At 43.2% G+C, this 23,912-nt stretch overlaps 1 long non-coding RNA gene across 2 annotated transcripts in view; it reads right to left on the bottom strand.

Moving 5' to 3' along the window:
• Positions 1-23,912, bottom strand: part of LOC126100349 (uncharacterized) — a 529,383-nt gene that overhangs the window by 235,458 nt on the left and 270,013 nt on the right. The gene's annotated exons all lie outside the window — the stretch shown is intronic.

Here is a 23,912-nt window from a genome sequence, read left to right as displayed (position 1 = left end):
CCGTATCATCTAACACAGCCACACATAGATCAAGACGCATCCAACACATGGCTAAGAAACGGCAATATATACAGTGAGACGGAAGGATTCATGATCGCAATACAGGATCAAACAATAAACACCAGATATTACAGCAAGCATATTATTAAAGATCCCAATACCACAACAGATAAATGCAGACTTTGCAAACAACAAATAGAAACAGTAGATCACATAACAAGCGGATGTACAATACTAGCAAATACAGAATACCCCAGAAGACATGACAATGTAGCAAAAATAATACATCAACAACTTGCCATAAAACATAAACTAATAAAACAACACGTTCCCACATACAAGTATGCACCACAAAATGTACTGGAGAATGATGAATACAAATTATACTGGTACAGAACGATTATAACAGATAAAACAACAACACATAACAAACCTGACATCATACTCACCAATAAAAAGAAGAAATTAACACAACTAATTGAAATATCCATACCCAACACAACAAATATACAGAAGAAAACAGGAGAAAAAATTGAAAAATACATCCAACTGGCTGAGGAAGTCAAGGACATGTGGCATCAGGATAAAGTCGACATTATCCCAATTATACTATCAACTACAGGAGTCATACCTCACAATATTAACCAGTACATCAATGCAATACAGCTACATCCAAACATATATATACAACTACAAAAATCTGTAATTATTGATACATGTTCAATTACCCGAAAGTTCCTAAATGCAATATAACATATACCATACAGTTACAAGGAAGTCACGCTTGACCGAGGTCCGCGTCACGTTCCATTTTTAACCAGACTTAAGTCTGAGAAAAAAAAGTCAAAAAAGATAATAATAAAGTAATAATAATAATGTAAGCATCCCTTGCTTAGTGCAAACAATTGCAAACGTTCTAACCGTTGTATTTCAGCACAATGACAAATTTTACTTAAAACTGTTTGTGCATGTGTAGTTTCTAGCTTTGTAATTGAGAGATTGTTGGTTCGATTCTCGTTAGATGCCTTCTTTAAACTTTTATCTGAATTCTATATTTATTATCAATTTTAAACGTTAATTTGCAAATATTCAGTCAAAACTTCCTAAAAATAAATTTTTGTTTTTAATTACTAACTGTGTGAAAAGAAGAATGTTCATAATAAATTAAAGTTTCATAATTAAATGCGAAACATCAAACAGAAAATAAAATACCTTTTTATTTTACAGATTACGAATAATTACATATTTTAACACAGAAATACCTCGCATTTTAACAAAATTTGAATTTATTATCAATACCCGCATTTTAGGTCATTATTAATTAAAAATAAAAACTTCAATTTTATTAAAATATTATGGTTCAACATTTTTGGTTAATACTGCAATTTGCTATAAATATACAATTCGAATAAAAGTACTAAAATGCATTTAGCGAGAACAGAACCAGCTATCTCAGGATCATACGACTACATGCTACGCATGCAGCTGCAGTTTGTTCCGTTAATGTACTTCTCAAAATTTTAACAGTGTTCAAATCTTCAAAGTCGATTTTTTCAGTGTTTCTAAGAAGTGCTTCGAACTGCCTTAGGAAATTGATGCCCAGGCTCTGGCATTCACATTCTTCAAAATAGGAAGAAAATCGAAGTGGGGCAGTCCGAACGACCTCGTTGTAAGACTAAGTCAGTATCCTACTGACAAGTGTCATTACTGAGCGAGGTGGTGCAGTGGTTAGCATACTAGACTCCCATTCGTGAGGACGACGGTTCAAATCCGCGTCCGGCCATCCTGATTTAGGTTTCCCGTGATTTCCCTACATCGCTTCAGGCAAATGACGGGATGGTTCCTTGGAAATGGCATGGCAGACTTCTTTCCCCACCTTTTCCTAATCTGATGGGACCGATGACCTCGTTGTTTGGTCCCCTACGCCCAATCAACCAACCAACAAGTGTCACTACCGTCTGGCACTGTGATAACACTTGGGTCACACTGAAGCACATGAACAACCCTTTGTCATAACCACAATTCCAACAAGAGATAAAAACACTATATTATCTTAATGTATTAGCTTAACACAATGTGCTGACACACTGTGACGACATTAACCTCTATCATACGATCACAGGCTATGTTTACAAAATGGCCGACTTGGATGTTTCGTTTTGATAACATTCTGACACTGAAACCGTTATTCAAGAGGAAAAATTTGGTGTAGAAGTTCACCTCATACATCGACGTGCATTTATAGGTGTATGCATGCACGCAAGCAGTGTTTAGCATTCAACCTGACACTTGTAGGGTTGGTCCGCGTACTGCCCCTACAAGTACGCAACATAGAAAGATTCGACGAAGTAATTACGGACGACTAACGTTATTTTGTCAATTAAAAGCCAACAAAACATTCTAGGTGACGAAGTGCGATGCTGGAAATGGTATAAAACTTGGGTTTTTGATATCGAAGCTGTTCAGTGACAATCCTGTAAATTGAGGTTCGAGCAACATTTTGGAATTCATTAGCCAGACCACTAATCGCCAATCGTTGATTACTTCGAAGTTTTGTTTCACATGCTCAACTACGTCATCGTTCCGAATACTTGGCCAGCAACCCCGCTGCCATTTCGAAACTCTCGACATCATTTTCGGACTTGTTCGTCACTCATTACTTCAGGACCATACATTAGGTATAACTTATGGCTGATTTCAACAGCTGAAGATCCTGATCCTACTAAAAATCTAATCACACCACCTGGTGAGATCTACGATTGTCTCGGCCACTGCGATCTGCTCTCACCGACTGGCAAACGATTACTATATCAAACCAACACTGCAGTAGTTTCCTAAAGGGTCGATAGACAGTGCTAAATGCGTGAAACTTCATACAGTTAAATATTACGTTTGGAGTACTGTGAACAGCAAGTTCTGAATTTACTTGTAAGTGAAAAGATATCTAAAATTGAAACTCTTCGTGTAATTATAGTTTTCCCAAATTCTATCTCTACTTGGTTCCAATAGCCTCGAATTAGAGAGGTTCTACAGCACTTAAAAATAAAATCGGATGTAAACTAATGATTTTTCTTTTTCATTGTACCTGAACCTTTACGGTTTTTCCTGAATGAATAGTACAATTAGTACAGTCACATACAAACTGTGTCGCGTAGAAGCGTATATTAACAAACAAACAGAAGAGGGATGCCTTGAAAGTGCTATATTTGTGTACTGCATTTTCCTACTGTTATTTGGTTTACTGGTTTACGGAATACAATAGCATTGCAGTTGATGTTTGAAAGGTACAAGATCAGTAACCGTACGTACTTTGAAATCTACGAACCATTTTGTTTTTACAGCAGCAGCGCATGGTATAGTGTGCATCCAAACAAAACACAATGGCATACATAGACAGATAATGACACACTGACTGATAACTGCTTTAAATTTTTCTGCTTACCACGTAGAGAAAATCGAACGCTTCGCACAACAATTAATACAATTTAGATTATGCCCTGCTCCTCCATCTGCCCCAACGGCTGAAACAATAGAAGCAGCCACGTCGATAACAATTAATTTACGCTACACGTGTCATCCCACTATCAAGTCTTTTATTCGACCCTCACCGCCAGTCACACGATATGTGAAAACAATTCCAAAGGAGGCAGCCGAGGGTAAGAACATAAAACAACAAACATCAACAACCAATTTTCGAAGAAGAGGTAGACCGACCAGTGATTACTACAAAGAGTAGCAATCAGTCCACCAAACTAAAAAGAAACATAATGTCTGTCCAAAACGTATACATGGGAAGGAATAAGCATCATCTAACAAATATAGCAGAAGTTATTCCAAGGTTTTTATTGTATTTTTTTAATGTGACTAATATCTCAATACATTTTTACAATATATATCCTTATTTGTGAAAATACAACGGCAGTAAATGTAAAAAAGTTCATATCACTGCCGTAACTCACAACTTGGTATGTCCTGCAATACTGTTTTCCAACGACAATTTAATGTTGTATTTAAAAATTTACATTGTTTTGAGAGCAGTTTTTTTGTCGACAATGCTTTAGGAACGTGTTCCCAAAAAAGCAGACAGTGATGGGTGTAAACGTCGTACATACGTGTTGTACGAGTATCATCTTGACTGCGAAATAGTTTAGTTTATAAGACGTGTTCAACTACCGTCTCGTGTGTGTTTCGTACAAATGGTTAACTGGAATACGGATTAATTCTCTGTTTGGGTGGTTTTACATCAAATGGTACTGCGTACGTAGTTGATGACTATATGTCAGACGTCTAATCTCTTATTTTCGACCGTTCAGAAACGGGCGACTGAATTCAGATGTGCTGTACTTGTCCTTTGAGATGATGAAAGTGAGATGTCCCCAAACCGATGTAATATCCTAGACAGTACGTAACGAGATAATGGATTCAAATTGAATGAAATAGACGCTTGTTTTAACGAAAAGAAAGGCGGAATGCGTGATGCTGACACTGGCAAGGTGGCCAGAAGAGTACTGGTATGGGAAAATGGATCTGAGGTGAAACACAGTTTTGCCCTTTCTGCAGGGTCAGCCTTCATGCGACGGCACACGACTCCTAGCGCTTTCCTCTTTCCTGCTGACTGCGGGTGGTGCAACTAGAGCACGTGATTGATGAATGCGCCGTGCCTGCATATCACTTCATTGTCCTACCACGGCTTGCGCAGTCTGCCATCTATCTGATCGTGTGCAAGTCCTGTTACCGCCGGCGTTTATTTATGATCTCTCGTTCATATCCCTCTGTTTCTTCAGCTATGTTAAACGCTCAACAGGCAGCACACACTGCGCCAATTCAAGACAAATTAAATGTAATTATTATGATATGGCAATCGACATCTTGGGCTTTAGCGCTCAAACTAAAATGCATTGAGACTCTTGACGATTACGCAGTGGCTAGCACACTGGACTCGCATTCGGGAGGACGACGGTTCAATCCCACGTCCGGCCACCCTGATTTAGGTTTTCCGTGATTTCCCTACATCGCTCCAGGCAAATTCCGGGATAGTTCCTTTGAAAGGCCACAGGAGATTTCCTTCCCCGTCCTTCCCTAATCCGATGAGACCGATGACCTCGCTGTCTGGTCTCCTCCCCCAAACAACCCCAACTCTTGACGATTAAAATGACAAAAGGTCAAAAATGTTAAACACATATCCCCTAAATTATAAATACATCTTATTAATATTTATATTGTATGTTTTGTCCTATAGAAATATTAACCTTTTCAACAAATTACCTGTCACGAGCCATTGATTACTAGTTAAGAGTAGGGGTTTACCACGAACGCGGAGCCGGCCGCGGTGGCCGTGCTGTTCTAGGCGCTCCAGTCCGGAACCGCGGGACTGCTACGGTCGCAGGTTCGAATCCTGCCTCCGGCATGGATGTGTGTGATGTCCTTAGGTTAGTTAGGTTTAAGTAGTTCTAAGTTCTAGGGGACTGATGACCTAAGATGTTAAGTCCCATAGTTCTCAGAGCCATTTTGAACGAACGCGGAGAACATGGCAAGTGCCGCCGCCCGATTTCCCAGAAACTTTGGTCAATGGAAGAGGGGTCAAAATACGCATACACGCGTCTCACTCTATCCGTAGGTACTCGACCGTTTCTGAAAAAATTATAGTCAAAGTTTTCGAGGTATTTATGTGCCTTTTATCGCGCGTACTTTCAGACAAAATGATGGCACAGTGTTAGCGTCGCGGCTTCTTAATTTTGCGCTCAGTGTTCGAAACCCGATTACTACTTTTGTTTTTCATTTATAAATCCATGTCTGTAGAAGATTACTACACGAATGTTTTCACTGTATATAGATATAACGTTGTCCTTATTCGTCTGCTAATTGCATGTCAGATGAATGGAAAGAAAAGGAACGAGAAAATTATATAAAATTGTTTTCGGTGAAATTCCTGTAGTGTTATCTTGCGTCATAATCAATTGTAAGAGTCACTTCTAGGAAAAGTGATCCATTATGCATGGTTTACTGAGAAATTATTGCCAACGCTCGAAATCTTCACTAATGTTAATGACGTTTCTTCTAGTCGTGAGATTCATATGAGAAAAATGTTACAGTGGTGAACCTGTCGGCCGGCCGGTGTGGTCGAGCGGTTCTAGGCGCTCCAGTCTAGGGGACTGATGACCTCAGATGTTAAGTCCCATAGTGCTCAGAGCCATCTGAACCATTTTTTGAACCTGCCGCGCGATGCTCATGTCGTTCTGTTTCGAATGTTTCTACGATCGGTATCATCCAAGGGAATTCACCAAATCTTCTTGAATAATAAACATATGAATAAAACATAAGAATGAATATAAGAACTGATATGAAAATGAAACGTCAGAATATGAGAATTTAAAAAGTTTATAGCCCACACTCGTTTGGGTTATCAGCTAAACAGACAACAACTTCATTGTACAGCTATCTCCTTACCGTTGCACAAAACGAGCTAATTTAAATCGTTGCGCACTAAAATACTTACACCGTAACTGACAAGGTACGATATTAGTGCAGTCTGCTCTCGGCTATGATGAGAGAGAACTGAAAATGTACCTCTGCGGACGTTAGTCAAAGAAAATCAGCACGTCCACACACTATCTGGTCAAAAGTATACAGACTAGTGTTGCCACATTTTTTTTTGGGGGGGGGGGGGAAATGAAAAACGAATTTTTTTATTTACTCATCTTTATTATATTTTAATGACGAATATGTAAGTTTTAACATGTTTTGTTTGATTTTACCTAGTTAAAAAATCAGTACAGTTATAATCATAGTTGAAAACTGTCATTAATTCACTTTTTATCGAATTCGAGGTGCATTTATTTCCTACAACACTTCACTTCAATACCTTCTGTGAGAAAACCCTTTCTACTAAGCAGTTGGAACTAGGGATAATAAAAATGAACGATACGACGTGAATACTACTAGGGATTTCTTTCTTGGAAAATCCTTGCACGAATTTCTTCCATATCTCAGTCACACCCTTATTTTTGTCATCAAAAGACTGACCCTTATCTAGGCTTCTTTTAATTATTTGAAATTCTTCGTTTTCGCGACCCATGTTCAGTTGATCGATCTTTAAATGTTCCGCAGCTTTTTGAAAATGGTCTAATTTATTGGTGATTTTATGTTTCAAAACAGCATCTTGGAAAGGATGTTGTTTTCTGAGAAATCATATCGTGGTAACAAATATCCTACAAAATAGTCGTAGAACTGTAGAAAATAGTTACGAATAGGTTTTTTTTTCGTTAGTGCTTACTTAATTCACCCATTAATTATATTGTCTTACTCTCGAAAAAGTTGTCTTTCATTCTTTGCTCAACCTTTTCGCGAATTCCGTGCATTTCAGCGTGCATCTCGATAACTGACAGAGAAAATGATTCACTCTTCTTCATTGTTGTTACTACCGAAAAAATTATGTCATGCAGAACCAACAAATATGCCGAAGTTTTTTCTCTTCTTCTTACATGTGATTACATTTTCTGGTAGACGAGGGGATTCATTGCGGAATTCCAGAAAATGAGATCTTAGTGCAGGCCATATTTTTAATACTCTTTCGACAGCAAGATTAAGAGATAAAAATATAGTGGCAACATGTTTTATTATTTCTTCCCATTGCATCTCATTCGCTTCAAATTGGAGATGCAAGTCCTTGTGACTCTGATTTGATTCCGAAGATGAAGGAACCACTTCGTGGAATTCGCTTCAGAATTGTTCCAGAGATTCGACAGGCAGTATACCGCTACATTCGCACCATCAACAGAACAGGCTCTGCTAACGGTATACTACGCCTTCCACATCGCTGACAACGCGTTCTACACAACGCTTGTGACTGCTTTGAACGACAGTAGTACGTGTAAACATGTAACTCTTTTGTATCGGTGCCGGCCGGAGTGGCCGTGCGGTTCTGGGCGCTACAGTCTGGAACCGCGTGACCGCTACGGTCGCAGGTTCGAATCCTGCTTCGGGCATGGATGTGTGTGATGTCCTTAGGTTAGTTAGGTTTAAGTAGTTCTAAGCTCTAGGGGACTTACGACCTCAGCAGTTGCGTCCCATAGTGCTCACAGCCATTTGAACCAATTTTTTGTATCGGTTGTGAATAAATAGTTTCCACTATTTAAGTTCCAACCCTTGTATATACGAACTTGGAATATGCTCAAGAATTCTGCAGCACAGGTGTCTTAAGGACATTCGTCTCTAATTTTGCGAGTACGTCCTTTCACCCTTCTTATATACAGGAGCAACCTGTCTTTTTTTCCAGTCGCTTAGAGCTATATGCTTGGGGACGGATTCGTGATAAACGCAAGCTGAATAAGGAGCCAACGCGATCAGTACTCTCTGTAAAACCGAATTGGGATTTCATTCGGATCTGGTTTATTTAACTCTTCCAGATTAACGCCCTCCTCTCTCCACCATCCGTGCACGCAGCTGTCACTTGCGCCGAGCGGGCCCCCTGTGATATGAACGCACGTAATTAACCACGACGCAGACACGGGCTGTAGCACAAAAATAGCTGACGGCAATGGGCGTTACGTGTACGGCCGCAAGCTCGCATACTCTCCTCACTGCGCGCGGCACTGAAATGTGCGCGTAATTGTTTTAGAGGACTAATGGTCCGATAGGAGCCACATTAACAAGTTTAGCTACGCCAAATGTCGGCCACATTACCTCTTCATTTGCACCATGCCCATCAGCATTACCGTTACTGTTGAGTACTTTTTGTCCAATTTGTTTTCACGAAATAGGTGACAACCTCCATTCCCGTTCATTTAGCAGCGAGTGTCTGAATCATGGCTGTGATATGGCAAGGTAATGGGCAGACGAATCGCAGGATGTTTGCTGGAACACATTTATTTATTTATTTATTGTAGCTGTTTCTTACATTATCCACTGCAGTCCACATTTTTTTCGTTCTCAACAGCTCAGTTGGTATAAATACATACACTGTTGAATATAGTGAAACTATTTTCTGGGATAAATTCATCGCTCACCACACAAAAAAAAAAAAACAAAGTTATTGTTGTATGGACTTAATTAACGCTTTGCTGCCAATAATGTAGCAATCCGACGCTCTCCCTGAACTACTTCCCGAATTTTAACTCTGTGCCTACGGTCGAAGTTCCAGCCAAAATATGGATGAACAATGTTTTCCCGGGTGTTAATGGGAAATACTGAATTTCTGAGACGGTGTCGTTTTCCTTTAATCCTTAGTGTTGTGTGTCAAGTGCGTATTTGTGTCGTGTAGGTGTCTGCAATGTGTGTTTATGTATTGTAGGTTTGTTCTTGTAGTGTTACAGAAAATTATGTGAATCATAGTAACGGAGAGGATGAATCGCTCACTCAACACATTGCCCATGCCTCTCGAATAATTTCAAAGCGCCTGTCGACTTAACTAGCCTTTGACAGAGCGCGTGACGTCTTCATTACTGCATACGTCACAGAAAGGCTGGGGGTTTTATACGCGATGTATGCACACAATATGATCATCACCACCACCGGTACGCAACCCCCACACTGCTAGCCAAGACTGGCGTCGAATATTTGGCCACTTGAGAAAAGCTATGCAACTAAAGTGTTGGCCGTGTATTCTCACAGGTTACAAACGCGCCAGTCCAGAGCCCAGTGACCGCAATGCAAGGTGCAAGTCACTGCGCGATGACGGCAGCAGGATGAGTATGCAGAAGTGGTCTTGTGCAGAGCGACGGAAAAACTCGTACTGTGTAGTCACGGCGTGAAAGAACAGCTGACTAAGAATGGGAATGTGTGTTAGCGCTGTCCATTTGAGACAGCGCTTTTGGTGTATTCAAAGAGCGAATATGGCAATAAAAATGTAGTGATAATTGAAAATTTGAGTCATGCCAGTATTCGAACATCATTTCCTGCTTTTCGCGAGCAGCCAGCATCCGGCTATCTGACGACGTCTCCAAGCCTGACTCAAACTTCCATTGTCAGCGATGTTTCCACCTACAATTTCCGAATATTACCAGCAGATGTTCTCCAACGGGCTAAGTGGAACTAGCAACATTTGTGCAAAATAGTCTGGGAAAGGCTTTGCTTAGATGATGACGCCCTCTTCTCAGTTTGTGTGCGTACCATGAAGCGAGTGATTTGAAAGCAATGAGATCTTCAATCGTATTTTCCATCCAACGGAACATTTCCGTACTTGTGTTCCTTACCAAAACTTAATAGGGGGTGTTCAAAAAGTCTCTCCGCAGTGCCGTATGATTGTTAGCCGCCCGTGTCGTATGATTGTTCGCCTGTCTGGGTTTTTCAACGAAACAATAAACGCACAACGATAATGCAGCTCTCAGAACATGGCTGCGGTTACCCTTGTCGCTGCATCACAGACAGGAGCGCCTGCGATGGTGTACTCAACGACGAACCTGGGTGCACGAATGGCAAAACGTCATTTTTTCGGATGAATCCAGGTTCTGCTTACAGCATCATGATGGTCGCATCCGTGTTTGGCGACATCGCGGTGAACGCACATTGGAAGCGTGTAGCATCGCCATACTGGCGAATCACCCGGCGTGATGGTACAGGATGCCATTGGTTACACGTCTCGGTCACCTCTTGTTAGCATTGACGGTACTTTGAACAGTGGACGTTACATTTCAGATGTGTTACGACCCGTGGCTCTACCCTTCATTCGATCCCTGCGAAACCCTACATTTCAGCAGGACTAAGCATGACCGCATGTTGCAGGTCCTGTACGGGCCTTTCTGTATACAGAAAATGTTCGACTGCTGCCCTGGCCAGCACATTCTCCAGATCTCTCACCAATTGAAAGCGTCTGATCAATTGTGGCCGAGTAACTGGTTCGTCACAATACGCCAGTCACTACTCTTAATGAACTGTAGTATCGTGTTGAAGCTGCATGGGCAGCTGTACCTGTACACGCCATCCAAGCCCTGTTTGACTCAATGCCCAGGCGTATCAAGGCCGTTATTACGGCCAGAGGTGGTTGTTCTGGGTACTGATTTCTAAGGATCTATGCACCCAAATTGCGTGAAAATGTAATCACATTTCAGTTCTAGTTTTGCATTTCTTCTTGGTGTAGCAATTTTAATGGCCAGTAGTGTATATGGGCTGGAGCGGCAATATTCCACGATGTCCCACAAGGAATTCCGAATTTTTTCAATCGAGAATGGCCAAGGAAAAAAGTGTTGGATTATTTACTGGACGGCCCCCGCACATGATGCATGAAAATATAACAATTCAACCAACACTTTTATAACTTACTTTTGTTTTAGATATTCCGCTCCCTACTCACGAGAGTCTGATGTAGAATTTTCAGTGTAGTACACAAGTCGATTGAGAGCGACATAGAGGTGTTCCTAAATGGAAACTATTGAGTGGGAATTTGTAGTTAAAGCCTCCCGAAAAAAATTTTCGGAATCAGGGGACTGGCACCATTGAAATTTCTATATTTCCCGTCTCCCCGACAAAAAACTTCGTTTGTTTGTGTTTGTGTGTGTGTGTGTGTGTTTGTGTGTGTGTGTGTGTGTGTGTGTGTGTGTGTGTGTGTGTGTGTGTGTGTAGCGTGAAAGAGCTTTGAGCTAGGAGAGACATGTGAATAGATTCGGGACTTAAGTTCAGTCGGCTTAAAACAATGTATTTCTGCTACGAATTAGCGGCATAAAACAATACGATTTCATTCTAAATGAACAGTAATGCTAACTCAACGGTGTCGAAACAAAGAATATATGCGTGAATGGAGCCGTACTTCACCTTTGTCACAGGCGCAGATACATCCTTTTCAACACTGCTTTAATACTGACACGGTGCATTCACCGAGCTGCACACTCACGCAGCAGGTCAATGATCAACATACTTGCCACAACAAAGGGAATAATCTATACGTACGGAACTCGGCGCAGAACTTGCAACAAAGAATGAATTACCAAGCAATTGGTCTTTTATTGACTAGATGGTCCCTGACGTACGGACAGGGCATGAATACGCAATCGGCAGCCAGCGAGGCGGACGTCATCGGGCCGCGTGCCATCGCCTCTCGGGCATCTGCGCACAGGTTTCCGTACGGCGACCGACCTCATTCATACGCATGGGTACTGTGGTCGTGCTTCTCTAGACGACAGCAGACACATTACTAGACGGATCAAGTGAATGGCCAATGAAACCAACGAGCTCGCACGCTGAAGATTTATGATCCCAAGAATTCACTGTTGAGACCACCGAGTTACACATCTGCGGATGGTGATATGTTCACTGGCAAAGCAATGCGTTACCAGATTGCCAGACACAGTATAAGATCCTGTGTGTACGCGGAGGCAGTTCAAACATTTAGAAGCAGGAGAAGAGTTAGATCATGTCTAACACTGTCGCTTTCCCTGAAAATAACGATCTATACTATTTTCCGTAAAAACTACGACCATGTATTGAAATCATGTAAACTATAAAAAATAATTTTAGATTGTTTAATTCATTTGCAAATTAGAGCTGTTAACTTCATTTACAAATTACACTTATTGACCATAGCCTAGTGGTATGAGGATCCGGATACATCTAGATACTTTTGGTGTGCAGTGTCGACCGCTTCCCCCCCTCCCCTCCTTCTTCTTCTTCTTCTTCTTCTTCTTCTTCTAACTGGTGTCCCAGCGCGGTGTAGCTACGCGTATAGCCCGCAGTGCTGTGCGTTCGTTTCGAGTCCCAGAAATGCGTAAGGAACAAATGGCTCAAATGGCTCTGAGCACTATGGGACTTAACATCTGAGGTCATTAGTCCCCTAGAACTTAGAACTACTTAAACCTAACTAACCTAAGGACATCACACACATCCATGCCCGAGGCAGGATTCGAACCTGCGACCGTGGCAGTCGCGCGGTTCCGGACTGAAGCGCCTAGAACCGCTCGGCCATCGGGGCCGGCTCGTAAGGAACAAAAGGAGACTAAACGCAGCTCAGTAGAACAAATGTAGGAGCATGTAAGTCACACACCGCATGTGTCACTAGTTGCCTGCATATTAACGTATTTTTTTATATTATAATAAGGCATCAAATGCAGCACCAACTACTCAGACATTCTTAGGCAGTAGAAGAGCAAATGACATGCTCGGAGATGAAGAGCCTTGCACGGGATACACCAGCGTGGAGGGTTGCATTAAACCAGTCTTCGCAATGAAGACAAAAACAATAACAACCATCTCAAGATGGACATCGCAGCCCGAAACCGGCCGTGGCAGTAATATATATCCTTCTAAAAGTATCTGAAGCTCACTGCGTTCCCCCTCAACAAACCTTTATTCAATGAATTTTACCGAAGAAGAGATCCTTCAAACTGCATGGCCACTACAAATGATTCAATAGTTTTCAAAGTTCTATAGTTTTTTCCCAAATTATTACGTCTAAAAATATGATTAATGTATGAACAGAACCATGAACTCACCGAGTTTGCATTGTGCCCACCAGTTGGCGTTACAAGTACACAAGAGTTTGTGTGTACAAGATGTTTATCTGTTGCGTAGTGCGGCGTGCGTTTAGAACGAATTATGGACAAGAACAGCCGTGTGAACAGAGTATCGTGCGTCGTTATTGACCATTTAGGGACAATGGTTGTTTTTGTAAACAGGAAAGTAGCGGTCGATCAAGTGTGCCAGATGCAACCGCGGAGAGGGCGAGAGAAAGTTAAGTACGCAGTCCAAACATGTCAACGGGCCGCGCAAGCCACGAATTTGGAGCACCGGAGTAACCTGTATGGCGGATTTTACGACGGTAATTCCGTTTCGAACCGTACCGTCCGCGCCTAGCGCAACAATTTAAACCGGGAGATTATGGCCGCAGTATTGAATTTTGCATCACAAAGCAGGAAGCACGAGAGATGAGCATTTCACATCCAAGCTGATATTCAGCTACGAAGAAGCCTTCCATTTACCTAAAAAGGTTTATCCCCAGGGAGTGGGGTACTGAGAATGCTCACGACATTGTGGAACATGAGCGAGATTGGCCGAAGGTCAATATTTTCTGTGCAATGTCATAGACGACGTATGGGCCGTTTTTCTTCTGTGAAAACGCTATGACGAGTATCGCTTACCTTGATAAGTTTCAGTTGTTTTCATAAATAATGGTGATTACACGAAGTTCATCTTACAACACGATGGGGCACCTCTTTATTGGAGTATCGATATTCGCCCTTACTTAAACGAAGAACTTCCGAATAGATGGATTGCCGCTGTGGTGAAGACGGTGTGGCTCTGGTCTTCCCACCTCCCCCCACACATAGGTCACCTAACGTAACGCCTTGGAATTTTTCCTTTGGGTTACGGCGAAAACCGTGTTTACGCACACTCACTGTCAGGAAGACTGGAACGGCCCAGAGAATACATCAATGCTGCTGTGTTGACCATTCGGTCACAGGATGTTGCTTCTTAAGGTATGGAACGAACTTAGCTACCACTTGCACGTGAGTCGCGTGATTAGAGAAAATTTGTAGACTGTAAAGCGCAAACTTGATGAGTTTACGGTTTATTCATGTATCAATCACATTTGTACATATAATACTGTGGAAATCTTGGGCTAACACAGGAGATGTTTAATTTAACTGCTGGCAGGAGTCAGAAGCATGTATCACTACGGGAAAGATAGATGCCGCCTACAGGAAGATTCAAGAGGCCTTTGAAAGAAAGAGAAGCGCTGTATGAATACCAAGAGCTCAGATGGAAAACCAGTCCTAAGCAAAAACGGAAAGCTGAAAGGTGAAAGGAGTGTATAGAGGCTCTATAGAAGGGAGATGAACTTCAAAACAATATTCAAATTCAAATGGTTCAAATGGCTCTGAGCACGATGGGACTTAATAACATTTGAGGAGATCCGAATTGCGAAATAATTTGGGTGAAGGTCACAGTTAAAGCAGGCTCAGACATGGTAATTGGATGTCTCTATAGGCCCCCTGGCTCAGCAGCTGTTGTGGCTGAGCACCTGAAGGATAATTTGGAAAATATTTCGAGTAGATTTCCCCACCATGTTATAGTTCTGGGTGGAGATTTTAATTTGCCGGATATAGACTGGGAGACTCAAACGTTCATAACGGGTGGCAGGGACAAAGAATCCAGTGAAATATTTTAAAGTGCTTTATCTGAAAACTACCTTGAGCAGTTAAACAGAGAACAGACTCGTGGCGATAACATATTAGACCTTCTGGTGACAAACAGACCCGAAATATTTGAAAAAGTTAACGCAGAACAGGGAATCAGTGATCATAAAGCGGTTACGGCATCGATGATTTCAGCCGTAAATAGAAATATTAAAAAAGGCACGAAGTTTTTCTGTTTAGCAAAAGTGACAAAAAGCAGATTACAGAGTACCTGGCGGCTAAACACAAAAGTTTTGTCTCAAGTGCAGATAGTGTTGAGGATCAGCGAACAAAGTTCAAAACCATCGTCCAATATGCGTTAGATGAGTATGTGCCAAGCAAGATCGTGAGAGATGGATAAGAGCCACCGTGGTACAACAACCGCGTTAGAAAACTGCTGCGGAAGCAAAGGGAACTTCACAGCAAACATAAACATAGCCAAAGCCTTGCAGACAAACAAAAATTACGCGAAGCGAAATGTAGTGTGAGGAGGGCTATGCGAGAGGCGTTCAATGAATTCGAAAGTAAAGTTCCTGACTTGGCAGAAAATCCTAAGAAATTTTGGTCTTATGTCAAAGCGGTAGGTGGATCAAAACAAAATGTCCAGACACTCTGTGACCAAAATGGTACTGAAACAGAGGATGACAGACTAAAGGCCGAAATACTAAATGTCTTTTTCCAAAGCTGTTTCAGAGAGGAAGACTGCACTGTAGTTCCTTTTTCTAGATTGTCGCACAGATGACAAAATGGTAGATATCGAAATAGACGACAGAGGGATAGAGAAACAATTAAAATCGCTCAAACGAGGAAAGGCCACTGGACCTGATGGGATATCAGTTCGATTTCACACAGAGTACGCGAAGGAACTTGCCCCCCTTCTTGCAGCGGTGTACCGTAGGTTTCTAGAAGAGCTTAGCGTTCCAAAGGATTGGAAAAGGGCACAGGTAATCCCCGTTTTCAAGAAGGGACGTCGAACAGGTGTGCAGAACTATAGACCTATATCTCTAACGTCGATCAGTTGTAGAATTTTGGAACACGTTTTATGTTCCAGTATAATGACTTTTCTGGAGACTAGAAATCTACTCTGTAGGAATCAGCATGGGTTTCGAAAAAGACGGTCGTGTGAAACCCAGCTCGCGCTATTCGTCCACGAGACTCAGAGGGCCATAGACACGGGTTCACAGGTAGATGCCGTGTTTCTTGACTTCCGCAAGGCGTTCGATATAGTTCCCTACAGTCGTTTAAAGAACAAAGTAAGAGCATATGGACTATCAGACCAATTGTGTGATTGGATTGAAGAGTTCCTAGATAACAGAACGCAGCATGTCATTCTCAATGGAGAGAAGTCTTCCGATGTAAGAGTGACTTCAGGTGTGCCGCAGGGGAGTGTCATAGGACCGTTTCTATTCACAATATACATAAATGACCTCGTGGATGACATCGGAAATTCACTGAGGCTTTTTGCAGATGATGCTGTGGTGTATCGAGAGGTTGTAACAATGGAAAATTGTACTGAAACGCAGGAGGATCTGCAGCGAATTGACGCATGGTGCAGGGAATGGCAATTGAATCTCAATGTAGACAAGTGTAATGTGTTGCGAATACATAGAAAGATAGATCTCTTATCATTTAGCCACAAAATAGCAGGTCAGCATCTGGAAGTAGTGAATTCCATAAATTATCTGGGAGTACGTATTAGGAGTGATTTAAAATGGAATGATCATATGAAGTTGATCGTCGGTAAAGCAGATGCCAGACTGAGATTCATTGGAAGAATCCTAAGGAAATGCAATCCGAAAACAAAGGAAGTAGGTTACAGTACGCTTGTTCGCCCGCTGCTTGAATACTGCTCAGCAGTGTGGGATCCGTACCAGATAGGGTTGACAGAAGAGATAGAGAAGATCCAACGGAGAGCAGCGCGCTTCGTTACAGGATCATTTAGTAATCGCGAAAGCGTTACGGATGATAGATAAACTCCAGTGGAAGACTCTGCAGGAGAGACGTTCAGTAGCTCGGTGCGGGCTTTTGTTAAAGTTTCGAGAACATACCTTCACCGAAGAGTCAAGCAGTATATTGCTCCCTCCTACGTATATCTCGCGAAGAGACTATTAGGATAAAATCAGAAAGATTAGAGCCCACACAGAAGCATACCGACGATCCTTCTTTCACGAACAATACGAGACTGGAATAGAAGGGAGAACCGATAGAGGTACTCAGGGTACCCTCCGCCACACACCGTCAGGTGGCTTGCGGAGTATGGATGTAGATGTAGAGGTCATCAGTACCCTACAACTTAGAACTACTTAAACCTAACTAACCTAAAGCCATCACATACATCCATGCCCGAGGCAGGATTCGAACTTGCGACCGTAGTGGTTACGCGGTTCCAGACTAAAGCGCCTAGAACCGCTCGGCCACAGCGGCCACCCAAAACAATATTGTAGTAATAGAAGAGGACTTAGATGAAGATGAGATGTCAGATATGATAGTGTGAGAATAATGTGATAGTGCACTGAAAGACCTAAGCTGGAACGAAAAAAGCCCGCGCAAGTACAGGGCATTCTGTAAGAACTACTGATAGCCTTGGGAAAGCCAGCAATGACAAAACTATTCAACGTGGTCTGCAAGATGTACGAGAGAGGCGAAATACCCCCAGACATGAAGAATGTAACAATTCCAATTCCAAGGAAAGGAGGTGCTGATAGGTATGAATATTGCCGAAGTAACTGTTTAATAAATCATGGTTCTAAAATATTAACAAGAATTCTTTGCAAAAGAATGGAAAAGCTGGTAGAAGCCGACCTTAGGGAAGATCAGTTTACATTCCGGAGCAATGTGAGCACACAAGAGGCAATATTGATCATATAACTTATCTTAAAAGGTTGGTGGAGGAGGGAGTGAGACAGGGTTGTATATATTCCCTGATGTTATTCAGTCTCTACATTGAGCAAGCAGCAAAGAAAACAAAGGGAAAATTTGGAGTAAGAATTAAAGTTGAGCGAGCAGTTGAACGGGAAGGACAATGTCTTGAAAGGAGGATAGAAGATAAACAAAAGCAAAACAAGAATAATGGTATGTAGTCGAATTAAATCAGGTGATGCTGAAATATTAGATAAAAAGCGAGGTATTTGAAGTGCCAGATGGGTTTCGTTATTTGAACAGCAAAATAACTGATGATGGCCGAAGCAGAGACGATATAAATTGTCGACTGGCAATTGCAAGAAAAGCGTTTCTGAAGAAGAGAAAGTTGTTAACTTTGAATAGGTTAAGAAGTCTTTTTGAGAAACTATTTGTATGGAGTGTGGCCATGTATGGAAGTGAAACATGAACGACAATTAGTTTACACAGGAACCGAATAGAAGCTTTTGAAATGTGGTGCTACGGAAAAATGCTGAAGTTTAGATGGGTAGATTACGTAGCTAATGAGGCGGTAACTAAATAGAATTGAGCAGAAGAGAAATCTTTGGAACAGCCTGACTAGAAGAAGGGATAGGTTGGCAGGGGGCATTCTGAGACATCAAGGGATCATCAATTTAGTACTGGAGGGAAGAGCGAGTGAGTGGGGGGGGGGGGGGGGGGGGAGGAATTGTAGAGAAAGCATATTCAGAAGGCTGTAGGTTGCACTAGTTATTGCAGATGAAGAGCCTTGCACAGGATGGTATAGTTTGGAGAGCTGCATCAAACACGTCGTCGAACTGAAGACAACAACAACAACATTTTGGAAAAAAAAAACAGAGTACTGATAACGGGTGAATCATTTATAGCGGCTCTCTACCTTAGAGAGCAACACACGTGACCCGTCGCCAGCCCATGAAACAAGGGTCGCCCTCCGATACCAGCAGAAGGGAGGTCAAGGCTGGCTGCAATTACGACCCCCGCTGCTGGGAGGTGTGAGCGGGACTCCCCCGGCGCCCGGGAATGGCCTTGGCCCGCTGCCGGCGGCGGAATTTTCCACTGCGCGCTGTCACGCGGCTGCGTGTCGTTTCGACCGGAACGCCACCGGTCGATGACGCCCACTAAGATGGCCGACGCACCCTCGCCAAACCGGGACCGCTCTCAATTCTCCCACTCACCCTACCCTTGCCCCTCTGATTCACTCTCGCGCCCCGTAACTCCTTTCAACTCGCCATCAAATCGGCCGGCCATTACCCCCTTCACGGATTTGTCGATGGTGCGAAACGGAGCCAGACAATTCCAACAAAAATTACATTTTTATCTGGATTGGAGGAAAGCCAAATATCGACCAAGAGAAAAAATATGAAATTGTTGAATGGAGATAACCGGTCAGTATGTCACACCGTTGCCTTATATATTGGGAAGATGTGTGCAAACGCTGCCTAGAGCTTGTCGCTAACCTAAGCGAATGTTACTTCCAGACCAAGTATCCAAATATTTCAAGTGCGCCTTTTAGTGAAATCCGACATACCTAATTATCCTCCAGACACGAACAAAATGCGAAAATTTGATACACTCCTCTATTTGGGTAACGCGAATACACGGCTTTAAGCAACTGCACAATTTACCCTAGCACCGCCTCACTCACATAGTGGGCTGAGGCCGAACGGAAATCTGGATTGAGGAGGGAAGCGTGCAAGCCTCTATAGCCGTTTATAACTGCGAAAGTATTGCCGGTTATGTGCCACATATGTTCGATGTGATTCATGCCGTGCGAGCTGGGAGGCCACATCATTTGCTCCAATAGCCCAAAGTGTTCTTCAAACCAATCACAAACAATTGTGGCTCGGCGACATGACGCATTGCATTCCATAAAAATTTCATCGCTGAATGGCACAAATGGGGTCTAAGTATCCAAACACAACCATCTCCAGTCAATAATCGGTTCAGATGGACCAGAAGACGCAGTCCATTCCACATAAACAGAGCCACGCCATTATGGAGCCACCAACAGATTGCACAGTGCCTTGCTGACAACTTGGGTGTCCATGGCTTCGTGGGGTTTGCGTCACACTCGAATCCTACCAGTAGCTCTTACCAATTGAAAGCGAGACTCATCTGATCGCCGGCCGGTGTGGCCGAGCGGTTCTAGGCGCGTCTGTCTGGACCCGCGCGACTGCTACGATCGCAGGTTCGAATCCTGCCTCGGGCATGGATGTGTGTGATGTCCTTAGGTTAGTTAGGTTTAAGTAGTTCTAAGTTCTAGGGGACTGATGACCTCAGATGTTAGGTCCCATAGTGCTCAGAGCCATTTGAACTCATCTGGTCAAACCACGGTCTAAGGTCCAACAGATATGATGACTAGCCCATATAGCCGCTGCAGACAATGTGGCTGTTAGCAAAGGCACTCGTGTCGATCTTCTGCTGCTGTAGCCCATTTACAATAAATTTCGGCGCACTATCCCAACGGATACTTTCGTCGTACGTTCCATATTGAGTTCTGTGGTTATTTTATGCATTGCTTTTTGTCTGTTAGCACTAACAACCTTACGTAAATGCCGCTGCTATCGGACGTTAACTGAAGGGTGTCGGACATGGCGTTGTCCACGGTGAGAGCTAATGCCTGAAATTCGGTATTCTCGGGGTACTCGTGTCACTTTGGATCTCGGAATACTGAATTCCCTGTAGATTTCTGAAATGGAATGTCGCATTCGTCTTTCTCCAACTACCATTCTGGGTTCAAAATCTGTTAATTCACGTCATGCGGCCATAATCACATCGGAAACTTTTTCACACGACTCTTGGGGTACAAATGACGGCTCCACATGTCCTTTTATACACTCCTGGAAATTGAAATAAGAACACCGTGAATTTATTGTCCCAGGAAGGGGAAACTTTATTGACACATTCCTGGGGTCAGATACATCACATGATCACACTGACAGAACCACAGGCACATAGACACAGGCAACAGAGCATGCACAATGTCGGCACTAGTACAGTGTATATCCACCTTTCGCAGCAATGCAGGCTGCTATTCTCCCATGGAGACGATCGCAGAGATGCTGGATGGAGTCCTAGGGAACGGCTTGCCATGCCATTTCCACCTGGCGCCTCAGTTGGACCAGCGTTCGTGCTGGACGTGCAGACCGCGTGAGACGACGCTTCATCCAGTCCCAAACATGCTCAATGGGGGACAGATCCGGAGATCTTGCTGGCCAGGGTAGTTGACTTACACCTTCTAGAGCACGTTGGGTGGCCCGGGATACATGCGGACGTGCATTGTCCTGTTGGAACAGCAAGTTCCCTTGCCGGTCTGGGAATGGTAGAACGATGGGTTCGATGACGGTTTGGATGTACCGTGCACTATTCAGTGTCCCCTCGACGATCACCAGTGGTGTACGGCCAGTGTAGGAGATCGCTCCCCACACCGTGATGCCGGGTGTTGGCCCTGTGTGCCTCGGTCGTATGCAGTCCTGATTGTGGCGCTCACCTGCACGGCTCCAAACACGCATACGACCATCATTGGCACCAAGGCAGAAGCGACTCTCATCGCTGAAGACGACACGTCTCCATTCGTCCCTCCATTCACGCCTGTCGCGACACCACTGGAGGCGGGCTGCACGATGTTGGGGCGTGAGCGGAAGACGGCCTAACGGTGTGCGGGACCGTAGCCCAGCTTCATGGAGACGGTTGCGAATGGTCCTCGCCGATACCCCAGGAGCAACAGTGTCCCTAATTTGCTGGGAAGTGGCGGTGCGGTCCCCTACGGCACTGCGTAGGATCCTACGGTCTTGGCGTGCATCCGTGCGTCGCTGCGGTCCGGTCCCAGGTCGACGGGCACGTGCACCTTCCGCCGACCACTGGCGACAACATCGATGTACTGTGGAGACCTCACGCCCCACGTGTTGAGCAATTCGGCGGTACGTCCACCCGGCCTCCCGCATGCCCACTATACGCCCTCGCTCAAAGTCCGTCAACTGCACATACGGTTCACGTCCACGCTGTCGCGGCATGCTACCAGTGTTAAAGACTGCGATGGAGCTCCGTATGCCACGGCAAACTGGCTGACACTGACGGCGGCGGTGCACAAATGCTGCGCAGCTAGCGCCATTCGACGGCCAACAGCGCGGTTCCTGGTGTGTCCGCTGTGCCGTGCGTGTGATCATTGCTTGTACAGCCCTCTCGCAGTGTCCGGAGCAAGTATGGTGGGTCTGACACACCGGTGTCAATGTGTTCTTTTTTCCATTTCCAGGAGTGTATGTTGAGCACGCGATACTATCCCCATGTGTATATGTGCATATCGCTATTCCGTGATTTTTGACATCTCATTGTATAAGTATATGAATATTGTTGGCGTAGCTTGTCTGGAAAGGACTCCCATTCCTGTAGGTGCGTCACCCGATAAACATGAATGTCACGAACGTTATTAATTTTGACTTTATGTGATAATAGCGCTGCTGCCGCGTCACGTGACGGGGCGGTCCGTGACATTAAGAAAGTATGTGAATGAGGCCCGCGGATCACCAAACGTTGGTATAAAACCAAGGCAACAATATCAGAAGTTCATCCTCTACTTAATTACCACCAAGCATGTTGACAACAGTAGGCCAAGGAAATGTTTCCATCTTAGGTACGCACAGTGCCTAGAAAGAAAAAGAGACTACAAACGAGGGCGCTAGGACACAGCGTATGGAAAGATGAATAATATCTGAAGAAAGTTTCCCTGGAAATCACTCAACCGAATAGCTTCCGGTGTGTCGCAAGAGGCAAAAGTAATCGCCACAGACTGATGTGTTAATATGGACTGTGTGTCCTGTGAATGTGGAGCGGATCACATCTCAGCCCATTCTTGCAGTGTCGCCGATGCCCAGTCTCTTTTACCACGGACGACTTAACGAGGGTACAGCCAGTGCACCTTGTAATGGTCGCCTAGTCGTAGATATTCCTAATTGCTATAACCGCACTATTTCACTCCCATTTACGGAGCTTGTTAGCACTTGATGTTAGGTTGGCACCATTAAAATGCATTGTGGTAATCGCTGCTGCTTGCTGGATCGCTGCTGTGTCTCGATGCTGATGCTGGCTCTGGTTGTCTAGGGTTAAAAACATGAGGTCGCGTGTTTTTTATGTGCTTTTGATGATAAAGAACGAGCGAAACCAACAAATATGTAAACATCAAATATTTATTACTTTGGTGGCATCTTAATTCCACTGTCCACCAAAGACCATGACACAACACAAAGTAGTACTTCCTTTACATGTTCTTTGCATTGTTTATCCACCTCAAACAATAACACACAAACACACTTTACCAAAGTGACATTCCGACTGCGTCCCAGACCCTTCTTGCTGCTTGTATTTATAACATTGTCAAAGAACTACTAAAAAGAGATATGGTTTATATCACATGTACATATGTTATCATAATTTGTGCAGAAAAGTTCTTAATTTGCATCGAGTGACATAATTTAACATGTTATTAAAATGACAGACAGATTTGTCGACTTGACAGAATAATTCTTTGTTACAAAAAGGCCGTTTTTTAGAAGTTTGTCAATTGACTTGTCTAATTTGCATAAATAAGTAAATAACATGAATTATTAAGAATTACAATGGTTTTCGTCTAAAATAGGATTGATTACGTGAATACTGAGTGAAAACGCTCCTAGTGAACAAATATGTTTCACTGGGTGATTTTTATTTAAGGAGATTTTTTCATACTTCATATTAATTATTTAAGATGAACTTAGTGTTTTTACATGATGACATTTGCTTTATCAGTGATCAAGCGATATTAACTTTTGTGTGGGTCAGTTATTCAGTATAATTTAATGGGTTGACTGTTTATGGAGACATGTTATGCAATCATTGTTAACATACACAATAACTTTTCTATAATCATAAATACTCGTT

This window comes from Schistocerca cancellata, chromosome 9 (genome assembly GCF_023864275.1).
Source record: "Schistocerca cancellata isolate TAMUIC-IGC-003103 chromosome 9, iqSchCanc2.1, whole genome shotgun sequence".
In the NCBI taxonomy this organism is placed as follows: domain Eukaryota; kingdom Metazoa; phylum Arthropoda; class Insecta; order Orthoptera; family Acrididae; genus Schistocerca; species Schistocerca cancellata.
This window is presented reverse-complemented; position numbering and strand designations above follow the sequence as displayed.